This window comes from Bufo bufo, chromosome 2 (assembly GCF_905171765.1).
Source record: "Bufo bufo chromosome 2, aBufBuf1.1, whole genome shotgun sequence".
NCBI classification, from domain to species: Eukaryota; Metazoa; Chordata; class Amphibia; order Anura; family Bufonidae; genus Bufo; species Bufo bufo.
In genome coordinates this window covers 793,215,941-793,230,391 of record NC_053390.1, presented here as the reverse complement: position 1 = coordinate 793,230,391, position 14,451 = coordinate 793,215,941, and positions in this window count along the sequence as shown.

Here is a 14,451-nt window from a genome sequence, read left to right as displayed (position 1 = left end):
TCATGTGCCAGTAGCAAGTGCCCCCATAGATGCCCCCCAATCATGTGCCAATAACAAGTGCCCCATAGATGCCCCCCAATCATGTGTCAGTAAGAAGTTCCCCCATAGATGCCACCCAATCATGTGCCAGTAACAGGTGCCCCCATAGATGCCCCCTAATCATGTGCCAGTAGTAGTACCATATATAAAAAATAAACACTTATACTTACCTCCATCAGGCTGTCAGCGATGTGATGCAGGCCTCTTCCGGCCTGTGTCCCGCGCTGTACCGCTCAGGCGGCACGATGACGTCATCGTGCCTCCTGCACCAGCCTCTGATAGGTCGCAGATCTAGTGCCTGCAGCCAGGGGCGGAATAAGTACATGATGGGCCCGGGACTGTCTACCCAATTCGGGCCCCTCCCTCCATTTTAGTTTAGTTTTTTTTTCTATATGAAGAGGCTGTGGTGCATCGTGAGTGCCACAGCCTCTTCCTAGGCCATATAACATCACATTCATCGTTACATGGCCTAGGTGCAGCTCAGTTCCATCCGAGTGATTGGGGCTGAGCTGCAATACCAAGCGCAGAGCTATCAAATGGACAGCGCTGAGCAAAGAGGCTGCGGCTCTTACTGGATCATCGCGGTCTCCTCAAACAGCTGATTGGCTGGGGTGCCAGGAGTCGGACCCCCACCAATCTCATATTGATGACCTATCCTGACCTATAAATCCCAGAGAACCCTTTTAACTTATGCTATCAGTAGTGTTACATAGGACTGCAAAAATACCCAGGAGCCATTGGCTCCTAAACTGAAAAATTTAGGAGCCAAATTAAATTTTTTGTTGCCAAATTTAAAGTACAGACCATATTTTTCGCTTTATAAGACGCACCTGAATGTAAGACGCACCCCAGGTTTAGAGGAGGAAAATAAAAAAATATTTTCAACCAAAAGGTGGGCTAAAACATGTGCAGTACATGGGTGCATACCTATGGATGAAGGGGGTTATAGTCATATAATATAAACACTGTCCAGTGTACCGTAATTCCCCTGTGTTATAACCCCCTCATCCATAGGAATGCACCCACATACTGCAGTACATGGGTGTGTTCCTATAGATGAGGGGGCTTATGGTCACATTTAATATACACAGGTCAATTATGGTACAATTCCTGGACAGCGTTAATATTAAATAGGACTATAACCCCCCTCATCCATAGAAGTTCACCCATGTACTGCTGCACATGGGTGTATTCCTATGAATGAGGGGGGTTATAGTCACATTTAATGCAAACACTTAGGCCAATAATAGTACAGCTCCTGGACAGTGTTTATATGAAATGTGACTATAACCCCCCTCATCCTAAAGAGTGCACCATGTACTGCAGTATATAGGTGTATTCCTATAGATGAGGAGCGGTTAGAGCCATATGTAATACGTATTTGTCCAGGTCGGCCCCTGAGCTCCCCTTCTTTATATCCAGGCTGTCACTCACCAAGTCTCAGGTAGAGACAGCCCAGTAGTCCCAGGGGAAAGCAGTGCTGACTCGGGGCGCCGGAGGTTCAGTAGTGACGAGCAGTTGGTAGTAGCGAGCGGTCGGGCAACTGACTAAACTGATTGGTGGAGGCGGCAGAGCAGCAGTTCCCGCCGTGCTCACCACCAATCAGCTCAACATACAGGGCAGCAGTGCCGAGCGCGTCACAGTAGGGGAGGAAGGTGTGGTTCGGAGGACAGAACAGCGTCAGTGCTGCTACGCAACAGCAGACTGAGCGCTCACACGTCCTATTAAACATCTCTTGTCATGTAGATCTTCTCTTTCCTCTTCTCCTCCATTTGACCCAGACCGCCATGACTAATTCTTTCAGCCGCATCTCGTCTCTACAGAGTTTGTTACACAGACATGTTAGATTTCTCATAATTGGGGTCATTTATCAAACTGGTGTAAAGTACAACTTGCTTAGTTGCCCATAGCAACTAATCAGATTCCACCTTTCATTTTCAAAAGTAGCTGTCTAAAATTAAAAGTGGAATCTGGTTGCTATGGGCAACTAAGCCAGTTCTACGTTACACCAGTTTGATAAATGACCCCCAAATGTCCCTATAGTGTCTACAGCAATTATAATGTCCCCTAGAGTGCCCCCAGTAATAATATCATCCTATATTGTGCTCCAGGTAATAATGTATAGTGCCCCTGAAAAACTATGTCCCCTAATATGTCCTTGTAATAGAAATGCCCCTATACCTCCTACCCAATAGCAACATCCCCCACACTACCCCTATATAGTTGTTTGCCCCCACACTGACCCCACAGTATTAATTTCTCCACACTGCCCCCACAGTATTAATTTCCCCTACGGTAGTAATTTTCCCTCACATTGCCCCCACAGTATTAATTGTCCCCCACACTGCCCCCACAGTATTAATTTCCCCCACACTAGTAATTTGCTCCCACGTAGTAGTTTTTTCCCCATGTAGTAGTTTGCCCCCCATTGTCCCTTCAGTAATATTCTCCTGTGCCCCCGCCAGTATTGTCCCCCAAAGTTGGCACAGAAAAAAAAAAAAGCTAATACTTACTTGTGTCCCAGTCGGCGCTCACTCGTAGATGGTAGGCAGGCTCGCTGCGCACACACGTCAGTGTGCTGCATCAGGGCACAGGCGCGCGATGACGTCATCATGCCCTGTCGGGAATATAAAACAAATCTTTTCTATATAAAAAAGTAAACTAATCGATCAAAAGAAAAATTATGCAAATGATATTGATCCGCGAGGTAGACATATATAAACACTTCCAAGAGTTCGATCGAGAACCTAATTATTTTGTGCAATGAATAAAAGCAGGGTACAAGCGTCTATGCAAAAATATAAATGATTTATTATACAATTATTTAAAATACAATCAAAGATCAATCAATGTAAAGCTAATAATACACAATGATATGCAGTACCCAAAATTCGCCACTAGATGGTGCAAACAGAACACTACTCAACCAACACAAGAATATTATGCAATTCTGCTTAAAATTATGAGAGATATAAAATCAATTGATTATGTACAGAAACTCAATCAGGAAAATGACAGATACGAGCCCTTGCTCTGCCAAAACTTATGACCAATCTCCGATGTATTGGTAGTATTGCAATAAAATGTATAAATTATCGGCTTGATATCATACTAGGGAATATAAAGATTCCCAACAGAGAAGCTCTCTTGTTATCAATATCAGATCTTGTATTCAGTGATATGCATTTTCACTGAATGCTGCCGATACTTATGTAGTACTAAGTATCAAGCCAAATTAATTCATATCAATACTATATAAAACAAAACTATACGTTACCCAAGGGTCAAGTGATGTGTAGAGTCTCGGGGAAGTCAGCTCTCAAGAGTTTTTCTGATAATCCAAATCTTTCTCCAGGGATCTCCCTTTCTTTCTTTGTTTTTCGATCCTTTTTGTGGTACCACTTCTTTTTGGTATGTGGTTTCTTAACAAACACTTATCAGATGACCACACCTTCCTAGTTTGGAACTTTCCAATCATTGTTGGATAGGCGAGTACATTGATAAGGAATGTGACGTCATAACACTACCCAGAATGCACTTTTGCTACTCGTGTAGTATTACCTGCTCATACCTATGTGGCACTGTTGTATAAGCTATAAGCTTCAAACCATTAAGGGTTAACTCATACATGCCTGACATCTTCAATACTACACACCTCTGACATCTGGAGGCCTTGTCTCAGAGCTGAGGGACAAACTTTGATACATGAATATATACTTTGAGGAACATCTAGACAATTCTCACACTGTGGAATTCGTGTTCAGATAAGAAATACAATGGAGCCTCTACTTCTTCAGGTGCTGTGTATCTTCTAACTGTCTAAGTGTTATTGTAACAATCTATTATACATTAGCTCCTTTGAACGACGCAGTAATCTTCCCATGGACTTACTTCGGCCTACCTTGAAAATCCATACAAAATAGTGAATATAAACCAACATTGTTCTTAAAGGCAATGAATATCCATTATAACTTGAATAAGTAAATATAAATGTTTACACTTCTGAAAAGGCATAACAGCCTGGCTGCGCCTGGATTTTACTACCGCATAGGCTTCGAGCCTACTAGGCCTGAAGCCTATAGCGGTGATCGGGGGGCAGGGAACTACCTGTACCCCGCCATAGTTTGTGGGCATTGGGGTCGGCGTTGGGCCCTCCAGCGATGCAGGGCCTGGGGCTACAGACCCAAACGCCCCAATTATAATCCGCCACTGCCTGCAGCCTATCAGAGGAACAGGGAAGGAAGACACAACTCCCTCCCCTGCCCCACCGCAGCACCATCTGTATCGCTGTCCTGAGGATGGCTATACAGATGACTGTGGCGATGAGCACTTCCACAATGGAAGTGCTCATCTCCCTGTGCCCTGTCGCCGCCCCCCACATCACCAGTGGCAAGCGGGGCTCAAGAGGCAGCTGCCTTGGGCCCCGCAGGAGCAACTGGGCCCGAGGCAGCTGCCCCTTTTGCCCCGCGTTAAAGACGGCCCTGTATGAATGTGGGAATGCAGCAGCTGACAACATTCACCGACATTACATGTATGTGAAATTACGGGGTTAAACATAAAGACACAGGATATGGAAAAGTGTGCAGATGATGGAAATTACTGTTCACTGATCCTCTGCCTCTGTATGATAATGGCTAGCTACACAGTGCGTATAACACGTCAAGGAAATTTTTGAAATTATAAAGTTACGAATGGCACCATCTGATTTGCATCCTAACCAACGCAGACACCCCAGAGTTCTCCTGAACAGAACCTGACTCCAGTTGAGGCAACAAGCATAATGGTTACAGACAGCGGCACTTAGCTTGGAGGTTACAGTCCCAATCGGGCACAAAGCTTGGCAGTTAAAGGTATGGACAAACAGCTTGGTAGTTACATAAAATATTAGGCACATAACTTGGTTGCAATCTCTAAAGGGCTCTCTGCTTGGAAGTCACAGGTAATGCACACAACGTGGCGGTACTGGACATACAACTTGACATTACAGTCTCTGTTGCATTTACAGAGCAACTCATAGTACTAGGCCATGAAGGGCCTCCACAGGGTGGCACTTTCAGACTGGCTTCAGCGGTGATGTGTCACTTGGGGATAATGGGGTGCCGTTTGGTCACAGTGCATTTTGTGACACAAAATGAGTTTGTATAGACAAAATTCATTTTGTAGAATTGTATGTCACAAAATGACACTCTGCATGACAAAGTGAATTCTCTGTGTGACAAAATGGCAGTCTATGTGACAAAGTGGATTCTCTGTGTCACAAAATGACAGTCTGTGTCACAAAATGAGATTTTGTGTGATAAAATATAATTCTGTGTTAGAAAATGACATTCTGTGTAACAAAGTGAATTATCTGTGTGACAAAATTGCACTCTGTGTCACAAAATACCATTATGTTAATTTTGGGACACAAAATGAATTCTGTGCCACAAAAGGAATTCCATGTAAATATGGGGCTATGAGGTGCCTTTTGTTCACAGTGCATTTTGTGACCCAATGCATTTTGTATACACAAAATTCATTTAGCAAAATTAATTTTGTCTATACAAAATGCATTTTGTGTCACAAAATGCACTGTGGACAAATGGCGCACCATAGGAGATATGTCACCGCTGGAGCCAGTCATTGGCTGCAGCAGTACAAATGGCCATGTTCATGTCCCTGCCTTTGGCTGAGTTCTCCTTGTTCATTGTGAGTTGAACCAAAGCTGCTGAGGGAGTAACTTAATTTTTGGCAGTTCTGTCTTAATTTTAGTCAGTTTTGATATTGGTCTGCAGCTTGCATTGCTGCTTGTGGACTCTGCGCCTCGCTTTCAGGAATTGCAGAGTAATTTGGATTAGTGCGCACCCTTTGGGTGGAACTGTGAGTAAATGCTATTCAAGGAATGATATCTCAGAGGACTCTGGACCTATGCTTTAGCCAGAACTTGTTGGAACTGTTGCTAAGATTTGTGCCTCCATCTTATGTGAAAGTGTTTAACATTTAGTGTTCAAGTAACTGTACCTCTCCATGAAGAGCACCACACCTTCCATTAGCCAGGAGACCCTACACAGGATAAATTGTACGCAAAATTAGAGAAGTGTTTTTTTGGCGTACACGAGGTGCAGTTTTTGGGTTACCTGCTGCCATCTTTAGGTTTTCAAATGGATCCAGAGAAAGTCCGTGCTGTATTGGACTGGGATCGACCCGAAAACCTGAAGGCTCTTATGCGGTTTCTGGGGTTCACCAACTATTACCGAAAATGTATTCAGAACTATTCAACAATAGTAAAACTCTTAACTGACATGACTAAGAAAGGAATTGATGTCTGAGTGTGGTCTGATTCGGCGTTGTGAGCCTTTTCTGCTATTAAGGAATGCTTTTCATCTGCCCCTATATTGGTGCAGCCGGATGTATCACAACCTTTCATTGTGGAAGTGGACGCGTCTGAGGTGGGGGTAGGAGCAGTCTTATCGCAGGGCCCGTCACCTGGTAAATGGCGTCCATGTCCCTTTTCCGCAGAAAGAAATTATGATGTGGGGAACAGAGAGTTACTGGCCATTAAGTTGGCTTTTGAGGAATGGCGTCATTCGTTAGAAGGGGCGATTCATCCGATCACGGTGTTCACAGATCACAAAAACCTGGCTTACCTGGAGTCGGCTAAATGGCTAAACCCGAGGCAGGCCAGATGGTCTTTGTTTTTCACCAGATTAAATTTCACTGTCACCTATCGTCCTGGGGTTAAGAATGTCAAGTCAGGTGCCTTGTCACGTAGTTTTCCTGGAGGTGGTGATTTTGAAAATCCGAGTCCTATACTGTCGGAAGGGGTGGTGATATCCTCTCTTTATCCTGACCTAGAGGTCTAAGGTGTTAGAGGACCAGGGAGATGCACCAGATTCTTGTCCCTCTGGGAAACTGTTTGTGCCATCAGAATTGAATCATAAGGTGTTTGAGGAACATCACTGTACGGTTCTTATGGGGCACCCTGGGAGCAGATCCACTGCTGACCTCATCTCTCGTAGATTCTGGTGGCCGGGGTTGCGTAAGTGTGTTGAGTACTATGTGTCAGCCTGTAGTACCTGTGCACACGCTAAGGTGACACATACTTGCCCATCCAGTCCAGACCATGGACTCATTTATCCATGGATTTTATCGCTGATATACCTAATTCTTCAGGAAAGACAGTTATTCTGGTGGTAGTTGATCGCTTTAGTAAAATGGTGCATTTTATAGCGTTGCCGGGCCTACCTAATGCTAAAACACTTGCACAAGTGTTTGTTGACAACATTGTGAAACTACATGGCATTCCCTCTGATGTGGTCTCGGATCGTGGGACTCAGTTTGTTTACAGATTCTGGAAAGCGTTCTGTACTCGACTGGAGGTACAACTGTCCTCAGTCGAACGGATAGACGGAGCGCACTAATCAGAGTCTGGAGACTTACTTGAGATGTTTTGTCTCTGAGAACCAGGAGGAGTTGTCTTCGTTTTTGTCTTTGGCAGAGTTTGCCATAAATAACTGTAGACAGGAATCCACTGGGAAGTCACAGTTTTTTGGGGCTTATGGGTTTCACCCGCAGTTTGGCACATTTTCTGGTTCAGATACTTCTGGTATCCCTGAGGACGAAAGTTTTTCGTCATCATTGTCATCTATATGGCTGAAAATTCAAGATAACTTGATGAATATGGGCAACAAGTATAAACGTGTGGCTGACAGGAAACGTATGAAAGGTCCGGACCTAAGAGTGGGTGATTCTGTGTGGCTGTACACAAGAAACATTAAGTTGAAGCTACCTTCTTGGAAGTTGAGTCCAAGATTTATTGGTCCATATAAGATCACGGCCATTATTAATCCTGTAGCTTTTTGTCTTGAACACCCTCAGGCCCCGAAAATTCATAATGTGTTTCATAAATCTTTGTTGAAGAGATATGTTGAACCTTTGGAGCCGTTTTCCTTGCCACCCGCTCCTGTCATGGTGGACGGTAGTTTGAAATTTCAGATCGCCAAGATAATTGACCCTTGAGTTCTCCGTAGATCTCTTCATTATCTTGTTCACTGGAAGGGTTATGGACCAGAGGAGAGGATGTTGGTACCGGCATCTGACGTGAATGCCAGTCGTTTGGTGAAAGCTTTTCACAGTTCTCACCCGGATAAGATCGGACCTTGGTGTCTAGAGGTCATCTGTAGAAGGGGAAAGGGGTACTGTCATGGACGTTCCCGTGACAGGTGGCAGATCGGTGAGACTGGCAACACGTGGTTTGATCTGACATGTTTTCCATTTGGATCAAATGACATCTGTGTTGTTTCGGGTGATTGCCACACCTTCTTTCCCCAGGTGTGGCTGTTAGGGTCATTGTAACGGGGTTCCGAAGGTGCACTCGGTCCCCCATTACCCGCAGACCTGTTGCTTAGCTTTGGGAATGAGGATCTGTGTTTGACCTCATTCCCAGGGCGGCTTTACTGCTGGGTGGCTCCCTGCTCCTAAGTCTGCCTTGAGCGCCGAGCTGATCACTCGATGCTCAACTGGTTGGTCTGTCGGTCATGTGACGCTGGCCACGTCACATGACCCTCACTCCCCACTATAAATACAGGCAGCCTGCTAGCCACAGGTTGCCTGTTAATTTCTAGGTTATTTGTTGGACTACTGAATACTCACCTGATTCCATTCCCTGACGATCCTTTGCCTGCTCCTCCTGTACTGCGCATCCGTCCTGGTATTGTGACCTCGGCTCCCATCTGACTACTCTCTTAGGACTCCTCTGGTACTTCTCTACTCTCCTGGTATTTGACCCCGGCTTCTCCTGACCATTTTTTGCTTAACCCTTTGTACTGCGTAGCTCTCTTGGTTCTGACCCGGTCCGTTCATGTTCCGTATTTTGTCTTGTCTGTCTTCCCTGCAAGTATCCTAAGTTAGGGACTGTCGTCCAGTTGTCCCCTGTCATCAGGACTCGTGAGGCAAGTAGGCAGGGGCAGGGGTGAGGGTGGAGCGCAGTGGTCACTATCCTTCCCCCTGCGTGTGTGTGGACGTGACCGTTACAGATTAACAGGCCCAATAACCACTGTATCATGAATCCTCTTACTACCCCAACTGACCATGTCTCTAACTTGACACAGATGGTGCAGGAGCTAGGAGAGAAACTCCGTTCTTTTGAGTTAGGGCAAGGTTCTTCCACTCCTCTGTCCTCCAGTCCACATTTTGAACCCCAGATCAAGCTCCCAGAACCCTTTTCTGGAGACCGGGAGAGGTTTCTCTCCTTTAAGGAGAGTTGCAAACTGTACTTCCGTTTGCGCCCCGTGTCCTCCGGTCCCGAGAGCCAACACGTGGGGATTATCATTTCTCTACTACAGGGTGATCCCCAGGACTGGGCATTTTCGTTACCTCCTGGGGCCAGTTGTCTAACTTCTGTGGAGGTTTTTTTTCAGGCCCTGCTCTTAGGGCACTGGTTCAGGGCCATGTCCCTGCGGAGGAGTATTGCACCCAATTCAGACGGTGGTGTGTCCCCTCAGGATGGAATGAACCAGCCCTGAAGAGTCAGTTTAGGTCTGGTCTATCTTATAATTTAAAAGATCCATTAGTCAATTATCAAATTCCTGAGACCTTAGAGGAGATGATGACCCTAGTTGTCCGACTTGACAGCTGAGTTAGAGAGAGACGACAAGAACGACAGTTCTGTTCTCAGATGGTGGTCCAGCCAGAGGCCTTTTCCAGGGACAACACTGAGGTCTCCACCGAGGAACCCATGCAGGTTGGCATGACCCGGGGTAATCTTCATCGCAGACGCGGAGAGTGCTTCTACTGTGGAGATCCTGGCCATTGGATCAACAAGTGTCCTAAGAGGGTCCTCTCTAACAAGTCTCCTAAGGCAAGACAACCTAAAGACCAGGTACACCCCGATTTTTCTAAATGTAAGCTTTTGGTACCCATAACAATTTCTCTGGGGGTTAATAAGTGGCCGGGTAAGGCCTTTATTGATTCCGGTTCAGCGGCCAGCTTTATTGACTTTGAGTTTGCTAGTAAGTTGGGTATTCCAATGTTTGCTTTACCTACACCTATCCATGTCATGGCTATTGATGCTACTCCCCTGATTGGTGGTACGGTGAGGTCATGTACCTCTGAAATTTCTCTGACCGTGGGTGTGTGCCACTCTGAGAGATGTTCTCTTCTAGTCCTGGAGAACCTACCGGTTGAGGTGGTACTAGGGTTGCCTTGGCTCCGTTTACATAACCCCACAATTGATTGGTCCAAAGGAGAGTTGGTGAAATGGGGACCTAAGTGTGACTCATGCTTGTCCGTGGTCCAGGCTGGGGTTTCAGTAAGGTCTAATACATTACCCTCTGTTATTAAGGAATATTCTGATGTGTTCTCGTCCCCTACTCCAGAGGTTCTACCCCCCCATAGACCTTATGATTGCGCCATAGAGCTAATAGAGGGTGCCGAATTTCCTAAAGGGTGAATTTATAATCTTTCAGGGCCCGAACGCAAGGCTATTGAAGATTATATTAAGGAGAGCCTTGCTAAAGGGCATATTAGACCTTCAGTCTCTCCTATGGGAGCAGGGTTTTTCTTTGTTAAAAAGAAGGATGGTGGTCTTTATTTAACCAGGTTTTGGGGGCAACCTGGTTTTCCAAGATTGACCTGAAAGGGGCATACAATCTAATCCGAATCAAGGAGGGAGACGAATGGAAGACAGCGTTCAATACTCCGATAGGACACTTTGAATATCAGGTGATGCCTTTTGGACTCAGCAATGCCCCAGCTGTGTTCCAAAACTTAATGAACCATATTCTTAGGGAGTTCTTAGGTAAATTTATTATTGTCTATCTTGACGACATTTTGATATTCTCTCCTGATTTCGAATCTCATGTGTCTCATGTCAAACAAGTATTAGAGGTGTTGAGGGAGAACCAGCTATCCGCTAAGCAAGAGAAATGTGTCTTTGGTGTACAGGAGATACTGTTTCTAGGGCATGTTTTGACTCCTCACGCCTTTAAGATGGATCCTGGTAAGGTTTTAGCAATTAAGGAATGGGTAAGGCCTTCATCCTTAAAGGCTTTACAACGGTTTTTGGGTTTCGCAAATTACTACCGTAAATTTATCATGAATTTTTCTGTAATTGCTAAGCCATTGACCGACCTTACTAAGAGAGGGGCGGATTTGGAGAATTGGTCTACCAAGGCCATTTCTTCATTTGAAACATTAAAAAAGGCATTTAGTAGCGCTCCCATTCTGATCCAGCCTGATCAGGAGAGACCCTTTATTGTGGAGATGGATGCGTCCGAGGACGGCGCAGGAGCAGTCCTTTCATAAGGTCCTGCTAGCCTCACTAACCTGAGACCGTGTGCCTTCTTCTCTAGGAAATTCTCTCCCACGGAGAGAAACTACGACATAGGGAATAGGGAGCTGCTGGCTATTAAATGGGCATTTGAGGAGTGGAGGCATTTTTTGGAGGGGGCAAGGCATCGAGTAACTGTTGTCACTGATCATAAAAACCTAATGTTTCTCGAGTCTGCTAAGAGGTTGAATCCCCGACAAGCCCGATGGGCTCTGTTTTTTACCCGTTTTGATTTCTCCATTACGTTCAGGCCGGGAAGTAAAAATGTGAAGGCAGACGCATTATCTCAGAGCTTCCATGCTTTTCAACCCACTGAGACGCCGCCTGAATCCATCCTACCAGCAAACATCTTCTTAGCGGCTCTAACCCAGGATATCTCGGCTCGCATTAAGGCTGAACAACATCTGGCACCGGCCTCTACCCCAACAGATAAGTTGTTTGTTCCCGTACAATTTCGTCTCCAGCTGTTGGGTGAGTGTCACGATTCTGCCTTTTGTGGACATCCGGGTGTTGAGGGCACTAAGGATCTGGTTTCTAGATCTTATTGGTGGCCCACTCTGACCAGGGATGTCAAGTCCTACGTGTCAGCCTGTGAGGTTTGTGCCAGGTCTAAGACACCTAGGACTCGCCCTGCTGGTAACCTACGACCCCTACCCATTCCCAGTAGACCCTGGTCCCATATCTCGATGGACTTTATAACTGACCTACCGCTGGCGGAGGGTAAGACTGTGGTTTGGGTAGTGGTCGATAGGTTTAGCAAGATGGTTCATTTCATTCCCCTGTCTAAACTTCCGAATGCTAAAACCCTGGCGTCTATTTTTGTGAGAGATTGTTCGTTTACATGGCATCCCGGAAAATATTGTTTCTGACAGGGGTGTGCAGTTTGTGTCCAAATTCTGGAGGGCCTTCTGTCAAAGATGTAAAATTTCGTTGTCTTTTTCTTCCGCCTACCATCCTGAGAGTAATGGGCAGACTGAACGTCTTAATCAGTCTGTGGAACAATTCCTGAGGTTGTATGTTGCTGATGACCAGCAATTATGGGTCAAATTCCTTCCGTTGGCTGAATTTGCTTTGAATAACCGTGTCAATTCTTCTGCTGGGGTCTCCCCTTTCTTTTGTAACCATGGTTTTCATCCCCGTTTTCATTCTGAGTCGTCCGTCTCCTCCTCTAACCCTGAAGCTGATAAACTCTCCTCCGAACTGTGCACAGTTTGGGCCCGGGTTCAATCGAACCTAGAAAAGGCTCAAAGTTCTCAAAAACCCAAGGCCGATAGGAGACGTTCAAGGGGGGTGAACTTTTAGGTTGGGGATAAAGTATGGTTGTCCTCCAAGAATCTATCTCTCAAGGTAGCTTCTAGGAAATTTGCTCCTCGTTTTATTGGACCATATAAGATCACGGAGGTGATTAACCCGGTATCATTTAGGTTGGAGCTGCCCGAGTCATTCCACATTGAAAGCCTCGCCTCCGCCGGTTCTTGTTAATGATGCTGTCGAGTATGTCGTGTCTAAAATAGTGGATGTCAGGAAGGTGCGTAACTCCTTGCAGTACCTGATTCACTGGAAGGGGTATGGACTTGAAGAGAGATATTGGGTACCTGCCAGGGAGGTTCATGCTCCTAGACTGGTTCGTAAATTTCATTTAGAACACCCTGAAAAGCCATCGCCTGAAGTCTTGGGTCCGGTGGCCCCTCGTAAAAGAGGGGGGTACTGTAACGGGGTTCCGAAGGTGCACTCGGTCCCCCATTACCCGCAGACCTGTTGCTTAGCTTTGGGAATGAGGATCTGTGTTTGACCTCATTCCCAGGGCGGCTTTACTGCTGGGTGGCTCCCTGCTCCTAAGTCTGCCTTGAGCGCCGAGCTGATCACTCGGTGCTCAACTGGTTGGTCTGTCGGTCATGTGACGCTGGCCACGTCACATGACCCTCACTCCCCACTATAAATACAGGCAGCCTGCTAGCCACAGGTTGCCTGTTAATTTCTAGGTTATTTGTTGGACTACTGAATACTCACCTGATTCCGTTCCCTGACGATCCTTTGCCTGCTCCTCCTGTACTGCGCATCCGTCCTGGTATTGTGACCTTGGCTACCACCTGACTACTCTCTTAGGACTCCTCTGGTACTTCTCTACTCTCCTGGTATTTGACCCCGGCTTCTCCTGACCATTCTTTGCTTAACCCTTTGTACTGCATAGCTCTCTTGGTTCTGACCCGGTCCGTTCATGTTCCGTATTTTGTCTTGTCTGTCTTCCCTTCACATATCCTAAGTTAGGGACTGTCGTCCAGTTGTCCCCTGTCATCAGGACTCGTGAGGCAAGTAGGCAGGGCCAGGGGTGAGGGTGGAGCGCAGTGGTCACTATCCTTCCGCCTGTGTGTGTGTGGACGTGACCGTTACAGTCATTTAACCTTCTATATTTATAGTTGATTCTCCCACAATGCTGTGCGGTTTTAAGCTTCTGTTTGGACCTTTGGATTGATTGTGGTTGGATCTTGGCTGAGTTCCTGGTGCTTCCATTGCTCCTTTGAAGTTAAGCCTTTCCTTTCCCTTTTGTATTTTGTTTGGGTTCTGTGTGTTGCATTTCCCTATTGTTTGTATAAGGCCTGAAGGAGACTCCTGTTCATCCTTCCTTGTGAAGGAACAGGTAGTCTCATCCCTGCCATTAGTACCAGGGTCGTATAGGGCTTGATAGGACTCTAGGTATTCCTGCGTATGAACTCACCTACCTTTGGGGTCTGTTCATACTGGTAGTCAGTCAGGATTTTGGTTAGGGTTTTCATTAGGAGGTGTCCATTTTCCTTCCCTAGTTCTCATGCTTGATTCCCTGTTCCCCCCCTTCCCTCCTATGCTCGGTGTGGTGTTTCCCTCCCACACCGAAGTGTGACATAGTCTCTGTGTGAATGATAGCTGACCCACGGGACAGACAGACGTAGACAGGGAGAGACCAAGGTCAGGGCAGGTAGAGCATGAGCAATCTGATAAACAGTCCTAGGTCAGAGGCAGGTTGTGAAGGTTCAATACAGAAGTTAGGCACAACTCAGATCAGGCAGAGGAGGGTCAGTATCCGGGAAATGAGCAGATGTCAGCACACGATAGGACAAATGAACACA